The sequence below is a fragment of the Camelus bactrianus genome, chromosome 21 (assembly GCF_048773025.1).
Source record: "Camelus bactrianus isolate YW-2024 breed Bactrian camel chromosome 21, ASM4877302v1, whole genome shotgun sequence".
Taxonomy (NCBI): Eukaryota; Metazoa; Chordata; class Mammalia; order Artiodactyla; family Camelidae; genus Camelus; species Camelus bactrianus.
The window spans coordinates 13,206,358-13,221,619 of record NC_133559.1 but is presented as its reverse complement, the minus strand read 5'-3'; the positions used below and the strand labels follow the sequence as shown (position 1 = coordinate 13,221,619).

The following is a 15,262-nucleotide window of genomic DNA, read 5'->3' as shown; positions in this document are numbered from 1 at the left end:
CTATCCAAGTTCTCAAGACAAGGCAGATACAAGCCAGGAATATGGGGAGATGTTAAGGGTCAGGAGATTTGGGCCTTGTAGTGCCCATCAAAATTCAATTATCTACTTATTCACTTTGTGCTTAGGAACATAAAGGGGCAGAGAAACAAATGAGGCATGTCCCCGCTGTTGTGAGCATATAATCTAGTGGAGGGGAACTAGAGCTTGCAGGAGGGGGTCCCCTTGTCCATTGTCAACTCATACACCCAAACCGTGCCTGACAAACTAAGTCTCCAGGCCCTCTTTCATTCAATCATTCTGTTTAAGAAACGTGGGCTAGGTCATCACATACCTTCCTGATTCTCTTGGACTTGTCTCCTACCAAATCCCAATCAATCTAGACATGAGAACAACCACAATATTTGTGGGCAATTTATGTTCACAGAACAGTCTGCCAAACATTCTAAACCTTTCCCACAATGTCCTGTTGTGATTTAAACCTCACGACAAAGTCATGAGGTACGTTCTTATCACCTTCATCCCACAGATGAGAAAAAACACACTTCAGGAAAGTTACGTCACCCAGCCAGGTCCTTTCAGGGCAACAGATGCACGTTTAATTTCTAATATGTGTCAGGAGTGAGAGTGAACAAGTATTTATGAAGATCTCTGCCATCAATGGCTTTACAATCTGGGGAGAGAGACAGAAAATCAACAGATCATCTCCACATAATAGGTGTGAGGACAGACTGCAGAAGTTGCACCAAAAGTAGAGAGAAGAGGCATTGGGTGCAACCTGCAGAGTCAGGGAGAGTCAGAGAAAGCGGGCGAGGAAGGAAGAGACGTGCCAACCAAACTGGAACTCGAATGAGACGCTGGCGCACGGATGGGGAAACTAGGATGTGAACTCAGGTTTCTGACTCTCCAGTTCTTGTTTTTCCCACTATTCTGTGACACCGTAGGTTTTCAATGAATAGTCATTGAGTGAGGGAAGAAATGAATGAATGAATGAATGAATGAATGAATGAATGAATGAATGAATACATTATGCTTCTTCCAACGGAGAGAATGGCTGAAATATCAGCCCAGACAGTGACTCTGGCTTTAAAACCACCACATTCTGATCAGCTGAGCTAACTGGCTGAGGCACCTTAGAGAACTCCAGGAGAGCTCCCTGGCAACAGGGCAGGTGTTCTCAACATACGAGGCCCCAGTTCACTCCTACAATTTCTCCGAATTGGTGGATAGATGCTGGAATTGAGGAGAGGACTCGCCACTTTTGTCCACTCCACCACCTCAAAAAAAACCTTTTTTAGTGTCCTGGGCTATGCAGACAGAAAGAAGAGATACTAAGGAAGGCCAGAGTTCCTAGTGCTACAGCAAAGACTCCCACAGAACCCCATACCAAAACCCTGTGTCTCCAGATAACTCCAGACAAGGGGAAAGGATCCTAATTCTCCTACGCCTGCCTCCTCTGAGACTTGGTTCTGGAAGGAGGAGAACCAGGATCTCCAAGACTCAGTGCGCCCACATCCTCAGGTGATTGCCTGGGGCCGCCTCTCTCCTCCCACAAGCTCCCCTCCATTGTGTCTGTGAGCAGAGGCCTCCTTGCCAGCAACCCCCTTCCGCACTTCCTGCTTCTCCGCCCAAGCCTCTGCCTCTGCCTTCGGACGCTTGGCATACACATGCAGCAAGCTTGTCGCTTGTGTGTGCCATCATTTCACAATTCAAAAGCTCCAAATAAGAGACAGGTGGTGGGATTCCCCAGGGAACAAGAGGAAGGACTCCAGGCCCTGGCCATCTGAGTCTGGCTGCCAGGGAACAGCCCAGGGGTGGGCTGGGGCTAGGGCTACCGTTTCAGTAGTAAAATGAGGATTCGACCCAACCCATACAAGGCTGTTTTTATTCCTTAGTCCCAAACATTTCTATTCAGAATTTCCTCTTGGGTCTTTCCAATTCTTGAGAAAAGCCTAACTTATTTTGAATAATTAATGGGATCAATCTGTAGAGGAAAGATCTCAATAAAGTCACAATCATTTCTTCAAGGAGGGAGATATGATATGGGCCTTGGAAAGTCACAGACTTTTTGGTACCGCTATTTGGAATAATCTGGGGCTCAAGACCCTTCATTGCCTGCTTGAGAATTAAGAATTAATGATTCAGCGACGCCATGATGGGTTAAGATGGGCTTGCAAATTCTGCCACTGGGGCGAAAGCTCCCAGCTATGTCCTTTCTTTAAGAAAATAGTGAGGGTTCATCTCATATGCTGAGGTTCAGCGAACTTGTTTCTGTAAAGGCACAGATAGCAAATATTTTAGGCTTTGTGGGCCATAAGTGGATGTAGCACAAAAGAAATCATAGACAATATGTAAATGAACATAGTTGGGTTCTAATAAAGCTTTATTTACAAGAACAGGAGTACTTGTTCTATCATTATCTAAGTAACCCTGAAATACATCAGAATCTGATATTTAACATGATCCCCAAGTGATCTATATACAGTACATCTGGAAACCAATGTGTTTCAAACACTAATCAAATTACAGATTCCAAGGCCTAAGATTCTGTATTTTCAACAAGCTCCCAGATGATACTGATGTTGTCAGTGGTTGATGCTTTGATTAGCAAAGATCTATTTTAGCCCACTCTCTACAAAACCCAATACTGGCACATGGGAACAGGTGGGTACCAGCAGTCCACCACTACCCATCCAGCTCCTCTACCCTCAGGCAGAACAGCACATGCATAATACTATGCTAAATGTTACGCCAAAGCAAACATTTCTGATAGAGCCTCAGACCTTGACTAAGAGGATCTCACAGTCTTTTGGGGGAAGCCTCATATACATAACAAAATTAGTAAGTACAAGAGGTTTTGTGAATGTCTCCTGTAAGACAATGAGACATCAGTGAGAAACCCCGACAAGTGCTATGAATGTCTGGAAGGAAGCCCCAGTCCTTCTCATCCATCATAAAGGGAGGAACCAGGGGCTCTCTAAGCCAGGACACAGGAATTTTGAGCAGATTCAGGGTCAGGAGGAAATTCTGCAACCATTTCCAGCCAGGAACACAACATGATTCCTTCAGCCCACAATCTCCGAATAAAATGGTTGATGTAATGTAAGAAATTCTAAGGCAATGAAAATTGACACAATACAAATAAGATTCTTTCTAGCAGCCCTAGATCAACTCTAAGGGCATACAGTTTGTGGATCCCCCTTAAATCAATGCTTAAAAGCTACAAAGCTCAAAGCAAAAGCAAGAGATTGAGATGTTAGAAAACACTGGCTCAAAGTGTTTCGTGTAGATATATTTTTTGGCTCCCAAATATTTCCCCCAATGGCTTATTGTTATGACACCTTAAATCTGGTTGAGAACTGTACCCACACACAGCACGAGGGGCATCAGAAGTGAGCATCTCCAAAAGCGAAGCCATCCTTCCCTCCTAGAGCAGGTACCACACAAACACTGAATCCCTAGGATGGCATCCAGATGTCTCAGCCCAGCCAGTGGGCAGAGTTCTCCCCAGTCTGGCAGCCACCCTCCGTTCCAGCTTTATCTTCCTCCACTCCTTGACCCCGAGCTTCTGCTCCCAGGAGATTGCTACTTCCTCTCTCCCCTCCACCGGTGTGCCCAGTGCAGCCCTTGTTTACTGGTCATCCTGCATCCTGGTTGCCTAGGTCAGTTCCCTGACGATGACTGACCCACGTCTTTCTCTCTGCATGTTGAAAATCCTGCCTAGACTCCCGGGTTTGGCCCAAGCTCCACGCCCTCCATGGTCAAGGCCTTTGTTCTCTGACAGCCCAGCTACAAGTGCTCTCTCCTTCCTTCCACCTTTCATCACTCTCGCCATACATCCTCACCTCCCTGGAGTGTATTGCTCTTTTGTGTCCCTTCCCGCTCCAATTAGCCACGTGCAACCTAGGCTGGTGTTATCGCTTGTTTATTTTTGAATCCCTCCAAGTCACTTCCAGGGTCCCTTACACATCACAGGTGCTGGGTAAACAGTGTTATTATTTTAGTAAGTAAACATACTACGCGAAGTCCTTGGATCCCACAAGAAAAAAAAAGCATGTTGTTGTCTTGCCCACTGGTCCTTTTTCAGATCACTGCAGACTGTTCTCAGCTTCTGCTTTTCAGAATGTTTTCAGAATGTCTGTGTTACACTTTGGCACACCTACCCCGCAGTTCCCGGTGAAGGGCTCACTTCCTCCGTTTCTAACGGGCTCCCTCCTGTCCTGTGGTGGCACGCCCGCCACAGCTGTGGCTCCCTGATTAGTTCGACGCTGATGCAGACCCTGCCTTCTCTAAAATGATCCTGGCACAGCCCAGTTCCAAAATCTCAGACACTGAGCTTCATGCAGCAGCGTGATCACAGCACCTCATTTATCTCAGCCCATAATCCATTCTACGACAAGCAGACACCTCCCAGGTTTGTTCCTGTCATGGCCCCAACGTCCACCCACCGCCACCGCCACCCTCACCTCCCTCACCCCAGGCCATGCTGTCTTCATGCCCGAGCACACGTCCCCGTCCCCCAGGACACACGACACCAGAACCTCCCATCAAAGAGGCCCATGAGATACAGGCCACTTGCAACGGGAAAAAGACAGTTTGTAACTCATGAAGGAAAATCAAGTTACAGTTGGAAACACAAGCTTTTCCTTTAAAGGAGAAAGTAACGTTGGCAGCAAGGCTCTTTTGAGCTGCTCTCCAAGAGTGTTGAAAGAGCCATTTTGGGAGAGAGAGGAAGAGACTGTGAGGGACAAATGGAGAGAAGGGAACAGAGAGAAAGAGGGAGACAAAAGAGGAAAGGACCAGAGAACAGAACAGTGGCGGGGAGCGGGCAGAGCAAGAGAATGAGGGTCAGGAAAAAATAGAAGGCGGAGGAGAAGGTGGGGGAGGCGGAAGAGGCAGGGAAGAAGGGCAGAGGAAGGCAGGCCCGCACCCCTGGGTCCCACAAACACAGGCCCCCGTGTCTGTGGCAGTCCCGATGGTCTGCCCCGGGGATGGGCTCTCCACCGGCTTATCAGACACTCTCGGCGCTAGGAAGTCTATGCCAGAGTCCCCAGGGGCCCAAAATAGACAACTGCACAGAATTCAGGGAGTTTATCTCCAAAAGCTATCGTTAACCTTCTGAGCTCATCGACTTCATTAAAGATGCAAGATCTTCGAAAAGTCGGTGACCATACACACAGACTAAGCCTCGTGTTCCAGAGTTTCTATTATTAATAACGCCCCCTTCCCTCACAAGTGTTCCAGTTTAGATGCTAAATGACTTGCTCTTCCTATTAACTAGAGACACAGGAAGCTGAGACTTATTAAGTCTCTAAACAGACTGGAATACTTGGTCTCATCATTCTCAGAAAAGGAGGAAGCCTGCATTGGCAACTAGAAGAAACCAGAAGGGCTCTTTCCTGGGGGAGCCAAAGTGCTTGAGATAATTCTAGGCATAATTCTAGGATGGTGGGGGTAGGGGAGGCACCCAGATCAGGCTTCTCAAACCAAGGCTATTCATAGCACATGCCTTGGATATTGAAATAATTTCTCGAAATAGTCATTTAAGACCGGGTGGCAGGGGAAGAAAAGACCACAGTGACAGGTACCTTTACCCTCCTGAAAGGTAAAATGAAATGATTCACTGCTAAGTAATGTTTGAGGAGTCTGATGTAACAGAGGAAATCTGCACTCGCCTCTGGTTAGTGGTAAAATGTCGCTAAGGGTTATTCATTCTGAAATGTGCATCATTCTCCAGTATCAAGAGTCTACTGGAAGAAAAGGAACGAAGGAAAGAAGGAAGGGAGGGAGGGAGGAAGGAAAGGAAATTGGTTTCAAGGCAACCTATAAGAAGGGGACCCAAGATAGTTTATCACCACAAGGAGGCTAAGGGGTAATGGGGGGGGGGGGAGGAGGCGTTACCTAGATAACAAACAGAAAGGAGTAGATAATCCCGGCAGCATTTCATAGCGGGAAGAAATCTCCTGGGGATATGAGGAAATAATTTTAACCTCCTGCCCTCGTCCCAGGAACTCACTGGTCCCCACTATTTACTCAATCGTCCTTTCACTCAACAGGCACCACAGAAGCTGAGAGTGACGTAAGCCTAAGTCAAGGCAGTGAGTTCTCACCGGGCATCTTCCGCGAGCCAGACCCCGAGCCAGATGCTGGGGATCCAGGCAGCAAGGAGGCAGGTTTCTGCCTTCAGTCAGCTCCAGGCTGAGAAGGTCTCAGACGTGGCAATTACTAGCTTTGCTGGTGGGATCTGAGTCTGCTAAAGGATAAACTGGGAAGTCCCATTCACACCAAAATTCACCTACAGCAGACCTCTTGGACCCGTGCAGATGTTTTTGGTTTCCTCATGAAAGCTCTGCTTCTCTTTTTGCCGTGAGTTCCAGGGCTAAGTGTTGCACTTATCCAGAGTAAATATCCCTGGGGTAGGTTTTCCTGGATATTTAATTCCCCCAGACCTTATTACAGGGATCTGGTTCCCTTACTCTAGTTTTAGTTGTTCTATTAAATATTATTTTCCTCTAAAGCATCTCAAATTATTGCTGGAAAACTACAATTTATTTATTAAAAAAATATATATATATATGAAATTGTACTATTGGAAGTGGCCCAGGAACTCCTGAGATTCCAGTGGGTCCTGCAGGGACAGGAACAGACTAGATTTCCTGGGCCACTCAGAGCTGGGGAAGACACCCTGAGCCAGGACACCCCAGGATGGGCCTCTCATCTGGGCTGGCCACAAATGGATCAGTGAAGTACAAAGAGGAAACTGACACACAGCATTGGGTTTCCCAAACTACCAAATGCATGGTCTTTCATTTGATATCAGCTCTAGGACGGAACCCAGCTGCTCACCTTTCCCTGCGACACCCTCCAGGGTAAGTGAGGGGCTCACGGGGAGCCACACTGTCACCCTAATCTCATGTGGCAACACAGCTTCAGTGACTGGTCCTACTTACATCAACGGGTGCAGAACATTCTCTGAGGATCAGGATCCCCAAGAACAGCCGGCCCCTGCTTCTCTTCAATTACTGCAGCTCCTTTGCTTCAAGCCACGTGCCTCGGAACTTTCTAGAGCATTGAACCCCCGGCCAGTTGTAGCTCTGCCTTTAGGAAAGGGGAGAAAAGGGAAAGCAGTATTTTACCACAAGCTTTTTCTTCGCTCACATTTTCTTTTCTACTTGACATTTCTGCCCACCACTATCAAACAGAAGCCTCCCAAGTACCCCAGGCCCTGAGGGAATCTGACAAATCCTCTAAGAGATTTTGTTTACGGGGTATTTGTCAATTGCTATTTTCTACTTGTCAATTGCTATTTGTCAATTTAGAAATTTAAAACAGAGACTTTTTCATTTATTATTTATTAACTCATTAAAACAGTAAGTGCATGTTAACATAAAGAATTTTTTTTTTGTAAAAACAGCTATTTTCAAAAAACTTCAGGGAGAAAAGTGACATTGTTTTATACTTTTTAAAATCTCTTTGATATCTGGCTCAATCGAACAGATTCTCTTATCTGCTTCTGGATTCAGCGTGTTGCAAAAGCATATGTCATTTAGTATCTGTAAAATTCTGCCATACACTCATGGGAGAATGAGTCAAAAGAGCAAAAACATCTTAGTGTTACTTATGAAAATAGTTTTGATCTGGGGGATCCCCTGAAAGGGTCTCAAGAAATCCCAGGACTCCCCAGACCAGACTGGACCCACTACTCCATACGGTCTCACTTCTACCTCAGACTGTCATTCTCCTTCTTTAGATGCAGTTGGTTATCAGTTACCAACAGAGTAGTCTCCTAGAAGCATCCTACACATATATAAAACGATATGGATGTGCAGGGGTTTTTTTCATTTTTTTATTGAAGTATAATTACTTTACAATTTCTGGTGTATAGCATAATGTTTTAGTCATACATATACATACACATATTCCTTTCCATATTCTTTTTCATTATAGGTTACTATGAGATATTAAATATACTTCCCTGTGCTGTACAGTAGAAACTTGTTTATCTATTTGATATGTAGTAGTTAGTATTTGCAAATCTCAGACTCCCAATTTATCCCTTCCCACCCTCTTTCCCCCTTAGTAACCATAAGTTTGCTTTCTGTGTCTGTGAGTCTGTTTCTGTTTTATAAATAAGTTCATTTGTGTCTTTTTTTTTTTAGATTCCATATACAAGTGATATCATATGGCATTTTTCTTTCTCCTTCTGGCTTACTTCACTTACAGTGATGATCTCCAGGTCCATCCATGTTGCTGCAAATGGCATTATTTTATTCTTTTTTAATCACTGTAGTATTCCATTGCATAAATATACCACAAATTCTTTATCCAGTTACCTGTCAGTGGACATTTAGGTTCTTTCCATGTCTTGGCTACTGTAAATAATGCTGCTATGAATACTGGGGTGCATGTTTCTTTTCAAATTAGAGTCCCCTCTGGATATACACCCAGGAGTGGGATTGCTGGATCACATGGTAAGTCTATTTTTAGTTTTTTGAGGACTCTCCATACTATTTTCCGTAATGGCTGCACCAAATTACATTCCCATCCACAGTGGGTTTTTTAATTAAAAAAAAAAGTATTAGCATCCTATTCACCTTGGGTTTTCTGTTATACACGTTGGGGGGAGTTGCATTTTGGCATATGTAGTTATATCATTCCTTTCCACAGGTTTATCTTATTCCGCCAAATAGATACAATGATACATAACTCTGCATAGTGCCAGAGCATCCACGTGGGTTGCCGAATGGCTACTGTAAGTTGCCAGTTTCTTCAGTGAAAGATCTAGAACTTCACGGGAATAAAGTGGCCACAGAGAGCAAGAACATATGTCACATGTATTTTAGTACAGCTTTCCTCTGGCTTCTAGTTCTCTGACAAGGTAGGCAGCTGAAGCCTTCAAAATTTGAGAAAATATCAAAATTTGTGCTATGGTACAGTCTTTTAATATCTGGGGCTTACCTCACTGTTCTAGAAAAACTTGCACTAATAATCTGTGCCTGTTTGTGCAGGAATGTTTACAAACATCAACCTCTCTTGAAACATACTACCATCAGTGTCACCTCATCATGGGGGCAGAAAGCAGGACCAGGGTCCAGGTGTTCCCCAAACGGGATTTCTGAAACCTGCTTCCCTGTGGTACTAAGGTGCCAAAGGTTAACCCTGTTAGAGCACAATTTCCCTGACATAGAAGAGGAAACTCTCACCTCGTATGGCTAATTCGGTCCAATTACATTGCAGGCTTCAAATGCTAAAATGTATGCAGACCATCTGAGTTCATTTCCTCACTCTGAGATTCACCAGCTTTATAATCCTGGTTGTTGCTCAGCTTCTACTAACTTATAAAATGGAGATAATGATACCTATCTTGCAAAGTTATTAAGAAGAATCGTTGTAATTCTCTATTAAATGTGCCTTCCACATGGTAGGTGCTCAATGTGCAGTAATTGCTAGCCTCCCTCGTTTATTGTTCTGCGAACAGAAATAATATGTGAGACTGATCTTATGTCCTGGACTGAACTGGCTTTTCAGGGAACCCCGGAGTCTAGTGTTTAAGTAAGTATGGAGTTAGCAGAGACTGGGACAATAGAAGATGACAGATAATTTTTCTTTTTCCCATGAGATGTTGGTCATCTGTCTGATTCAAAATGAGAGACACAGTCCATCAACAGATGACTGGATAAAGAAGATATGGTTTATTTATACAATGGAATACTATTCAGACATAAAAAACAACAACATGACACCATTTGCAGCAACATGGATGTTCCTGGAGAATATCATTCTAAGTGAAGTGAGCCAGAAAGAGAAAGAAAAATACCATATGAGATAGCTCATATGTGGAATCTAAAAAAAAAAAATACAAACAAAACATAAATATAAAACAGAAACAGAGTCATAGACATAGAATACAAACTTGTGGTTGCCAAGGGGGCAGGGTGTGGGAAGGGACAGACTGGGATTTCAAAATGTAGAATAGATAAACAAGATTATACTGTATAGCACAGGGAAATATATACAAGATCTTATGATAGCTCACAGAGAAAAAAAAATGTGACAATGAATTATAACTGAAAAAATTGTGCTCTATACTGAAATTTGATACAACACTGTAAAATGATTATAAATCAACAAAAAATGTAAAAAAAAAAAATGAGAGACACAGTCTGCTTTCCTCCTCACCAGGCCAGGAAAACAGGCATCAACATTCCTGGCAATTCTGCTTCAACTTTCCAGTCTGCCTCTGAAATGCTCTAGGCTGGTGTGGTTTGCATTTTCAGGCCCATAAACCTAGTGAAAATCCACCAGGTTTGGGAGAACCGCTCAGGTGAGGATGAAGAGAGATTTACTTGTGAACAATTCCCAGGAGTAGAACCAGCACTTGCAAGAATTACAGGACCTCACGTATTACAGATGCATTGTAACCTCCATCCACAGACGAGGAAACTAAGGTTTGGAGACACTAGGTTAATTTCCCAAGGTAACACAGCTAACAAAGGCAGAGTTAGAATTCAAAAGCAGGTCTGTCCTACTCCAAAGCTTATGTTTGTTTGTTTGTCTTTTAAATTAACCATTGCCATTTTTTCCTTTTATTAGTTTATTTATGGATGGGGCAATTAGGTTTGTTTGTTTGTTTGTTTATTTGTTTAAAAAAAATTTCTTTTAATGGAAGTTCTGGGGATTGAACCCAGGACCTCGAGCATGCTAACCACACACTCTACCACTGAGCTATACTCTCCCCGCCAAAGCTCAAGTTTTTCACCACGTCATTACATGATGCTCCAACTAGAAAGGAAACCAGCTCTGTCATGACACAGCAAGGCTTCATAATAATGGCCTCACAAGAGAGATAAATTATCCTTAACTGTAAGTTAGTGATTTTACTAACCTAATATTGTAAAAAATTAAAACTAAAATTCTTCAAAGAACCATATCTAGACTAGACACAAAAGCAGAATGGCAGGACACCAGAACCAATATTTTATTAGTTTTGGATTTGTAGATTATTTATTTTATTTGTATTTGATTAGACCAATCATTAAGATAAATAGATTATTTTAATTTATCATTATTATTTTCAAAATAGACTAATAATTTAATATTGATTTAGCCAATAACACTTCTAGCCCCTAGTATGTATCAGATACTATAAATGCTAAAGACAAAGAAAAGATGTTCCCTGGCCTTGAAGAAGATAAAGTGAATATAAGATATAATAGATATAACTATATATATAACAATAATATATATATATTTGGGTTGGTGGGATAATGAAATAGAAAGAATAAGATGCTAAAAGAAGAAAAATCAAGCCAGTAGAGTGTTCAGGGAAGACTTGAAGGAGGGAGCAGGCATCATCTGAGCTGACCCTTGAAATATAACTAGGAAAGTAAATATAAAAGTCTAAGACATGGAAGCAATCGAAATGCCCGTCGACAGATGACTGGATAGTGAAGATGTGTTATATTTATACCGCAGAACACTGCTCAGCCATAGAATGGAATGAAATCATGCCATTAGCAGCAACGTGGATGGACCTAGAGATTATCATACTAAGTGAAGTATGTCAGACGGACAGAGATAAATATTATATGATATCACTTACATGTGAAATCTAAAAAAAAAATGGCACAAATAGATTTATTTACAAAACAGAAACAGACTTACACACATAGAAAACAAACTCAGGGGAAAGGAAGTTGGGTGGGATAAATTAGGAGTTTGGGATCAATAGATACATACCACTATATATAAAATAGATAAAACAACAAGAACCTACTATATAGCACAGGGAACTATATTCAAGGCCTTGTATATGAATATACAAATACACCTATAATGGAAAAGCATATATATATATAAATAAACTGAATCACTTTGCTGTACACCTGAAACTAACGCAACATTGTAAATCAACTATACTTCATTTAAAAAAAAAAGGAATAGTTGAAATATCAGATATGTCTAAAATAATGTTATCACTGTATACATTAATTAACAGATGATATAACCCAATTCAATGCTGTTAAGTAGTGGTCAAAGTGGAATTCACTCACATTGCTAACAGTTACATAAATGGGAACTCTTATCTGTCAATACTTATCAAAGCCTATAAAAGCTCGTCCTCTTTGGCCCAGTTATTCTATACATGAGAAGTTATCATAAGAAAATAAATAATTCAATCAAAGAAGCTAGCTGTATGCATAAGGACGTTCATTATCATTTAATTCAAAATAGTGAGAAATGGGAAACTGTACAAAAGATTTTACATCTATTGGAAAAATATAATGTCGGCAGATAGTAAAACTGCACTGAAGAAAAGAAAGATGCATTAAGACATGTGATGTCCATTAAACACTTAGATTCCAGCGAACTTTTTCAATAATGTGACAGAATCTGAAAAATTAATTTTAAAAAACTGTTGTTGATTAGAAAAAAATAAATAAAAGTCTAAGAAAAGGGAACAATTTAAATAGACAAGTTATGGAATAAGACAATCAACAAATAGGGGCTGGAGGACAGGAACACCTCAGAAACTGACGCTAGAGCTGGAAGGTGGTTGAGGCTGTGGGTGCTGGCAGGAAGTGAGCATGGGTGACCCAGGAAGAGCTTTGGAAGAGAGGGATGGGAGGTGGAGGGAGGCTCTACAAGACTTAAGCTGGCATGTGGGAGGCTCTGGAGGAGAGGGGGCAGAGTGGCCAAAGGGAGCCTGACCTAGAACAGTGACATCGGGAAGGGAAAAGAAAGAATATGGAGGTGTGATAATAATCATGTGGAGAGGAGAGAGGATCAGCCAGCAACTGGCTGTCACAGGGGAGAAGGAAGGAGTCAAGGAAGCCCGTGTTCCCCGGCTGCAGGAGACCAGGAGCCCATCCTCATGTATTGATGAAATCTGGGGAAACTGGAAGAGAAATCAGTTCATAAGCAAAGATCACGAGTTTGGTGTTGAACATGACGAATTTGGTTTCCTTTCAATGGAAACAGGTAAATACACCAAGCAGAGGGGTAGAAATCTGAGTCTGGCGTTCAAGAGAGAGTTTGGTTCCAACAACAGATGAACAGATAAAGAAGATGTGATACACACACACACACACACACACAAACACACACACATACATACTATGGGATATTACTCAGCCATAAAAAAGAACAGAATTTTGCCATTTGCAGCATCATGGATGGACTTGGAGGGCATTATGCTAAATGAAATAAGTCCGACAGAAAGATAACTACTGTATGATATCACTTATATATAGAATCTAAAAATTACACCAAATTAGTGAATATAACAGAAAAGAAGCAGACTCACAGAGAACAAACTCGTGGTTACCAGTGAGGAGCGGGGGAGGGGAAACACAGAGGTAGGGGATTAAGAGGGGCAGATGATTAGGTATAAAATAAGCTACAAGGATATATTGTATAACATGGGGAATATAGCCAATATTTTATAATAAGTATAAATGGAATATAACCTTTAAACATTGTGAATCACTATATTATATACCTGTAACTTATATAATATTGCTTAGCAATTATAACTTCAATATAAATAAATAAATACATAAAGAGAGAGTTTGGTGTTAGAGATACACATTTGAACGTCAAGCACATAAAGGCAAACAATTGAGGCCTGAGGCAGATGAGATGATCTGGGAAGAAGGAAGAGAAGAAAACTGCAGACTGGACTCTGAGGCTCTCCTGCCCTGAATGAGGGGAGGATGTCTCTGCTTCCCCTATCACCCTCTGGGCAGGACTCAGGACAACTGAAAAGCAGTTCCTCCTCACACAGCATGAGGACTCCCTGATCTAACCCAGCCCCCTTAGTCCACGGATGAAGGAAACTCAGGCCCAGAGGGCTAACTGACTTATCCAAGGTCTCAGAGCTGCTCATCGGCAAAACTGAGACTAGATGGATTAAGCAACTTTTGGGGATGAGCGTTGCCATAGTAACTGAGATAGTTGCACGTGCACCATAGGACATGGTTGGATTCAGAGAAGCCTGAGGGCAAACGAGAAACGTCACGGCTCTCTGCTGCATCAGTCCCGCCAGACAATCAGCTGAGGGGTTCAAACCACATCTTATTCACCTTGTTGTCACCATCCTTCTGCCCTCACTTTTCCCACCACTTTCTCCACCACCAGTGTCATTACAGAGTAGGAAAATCAGATTATTTTCCTGTCCCGAATATGCATGTGATCACAGACTTTTGGAGCTGAAAGAATTTAAGAATTCATCTAGCATTAATAAAAACTCTGTGCAAACAGACTCAGAGAAGTTCAGTGACGAGGTGACCAGTTAGCAGTAGACCCCAGACCAAAATTCCAGCCTCTTGTTTCTTTCCATTAAATTACCAGCCTTTAGTGCAAGAGACTTATTTTTAAGACAAACTCCCTCGTCTCTCATTTCTTAAAATATATGCTTTAGAGCCCTCTCCCCTCAAGATGCTTCTTTAAAAAGAGAGTTCCATGGTCCAAAAAGCCTGCAGAGAACTAGAAGCTACACCACTCTTGGATGGTCAGGATGCTTACTGCCACACTGAAGACCTTGGGAAGTCCTGCAGGAAGGAAACCTGTTTAATTCTGTAAGCATTTCCCAGACTTATTTGGCCACAGGACTCTGGTCCTTGCTCCGCCCCTGTTGTTCTCTATTTAAAAATCCACAGGTTTCCAAGGATTGTACTTTGGGAAGCACCAGCTTTGTCCAATTAGCAAGATTTCCTTAGTAGTTTCCAAGCAGAAGTGTCAAATACGGAGGGGTCCTCGCTGTGGGAACAGGGTTGGGGGGAGCGATGAGAGACAGAGAAGGAAAGAGAAATAACCAAGAGCCCCAGTCTCATCCAGACCCATCAAAGGGGGAAACAGCCATTTGAGAAATTTTGACTTGGGATCCTGGTTATAAGCTTAAAGGACTCGTCTCCAGCCTGGAGTTCTTGTGGGAAAACGGGTTTCCAGGTCCTCACATAGTCCACAGCAGACGTGTGAGCTTCACTCTGCTTCTGCCGCATGGTGAGTAGAAATGCTATCTCACCAGGGTCCTTCAGGTTACATACGCAGCAGCTCTAGCTGGTCCTTGCTCATTCCTTCCACCACCGTGGTCCAAACCCAGTCACTTCACATCTGGAGGACTGAGAGCAGCCTTCTAACGGGTCTCCCTGACTTAACTCCTTCTCCCTGCAATTTTCCTTACGTGCTGCAGTTAAATCTTAAAACACTTCACCTGCCTTAAGATAAAAGCAAATGTTCAAAACTCCACAATCTGAAGCTCTCC

General features: G+C 42.6%; 1 protein-coding gene across 4 annotated transcripts in view; it reads right to left on the bottom strand.

Annotated features, from left to right (window-relative positions):
- Positions 1-15,262, bottom strand: part of DDR2 (discoidin domain receptor tyrosine kinase 2) — a 133,557-nt gene that overhangs the window by 110,485 nt on the left and 7,810 nt on the right. For 3 of the 4 annotated variants that reach the window (XM_045515837.2, XM_010953779.3, XM_074349726.1), the window contains exon 2: positions 6,948-7,095. The gene's annotated coding sequence lies outside the window, so the exon portion shown is untranslated. The remainder of the gene's footprint in view (positions 1-6,947; positions 7,096-15,262) is intronic. The other variant, XM_045515839.2, reaches the window with a different exon arrangement.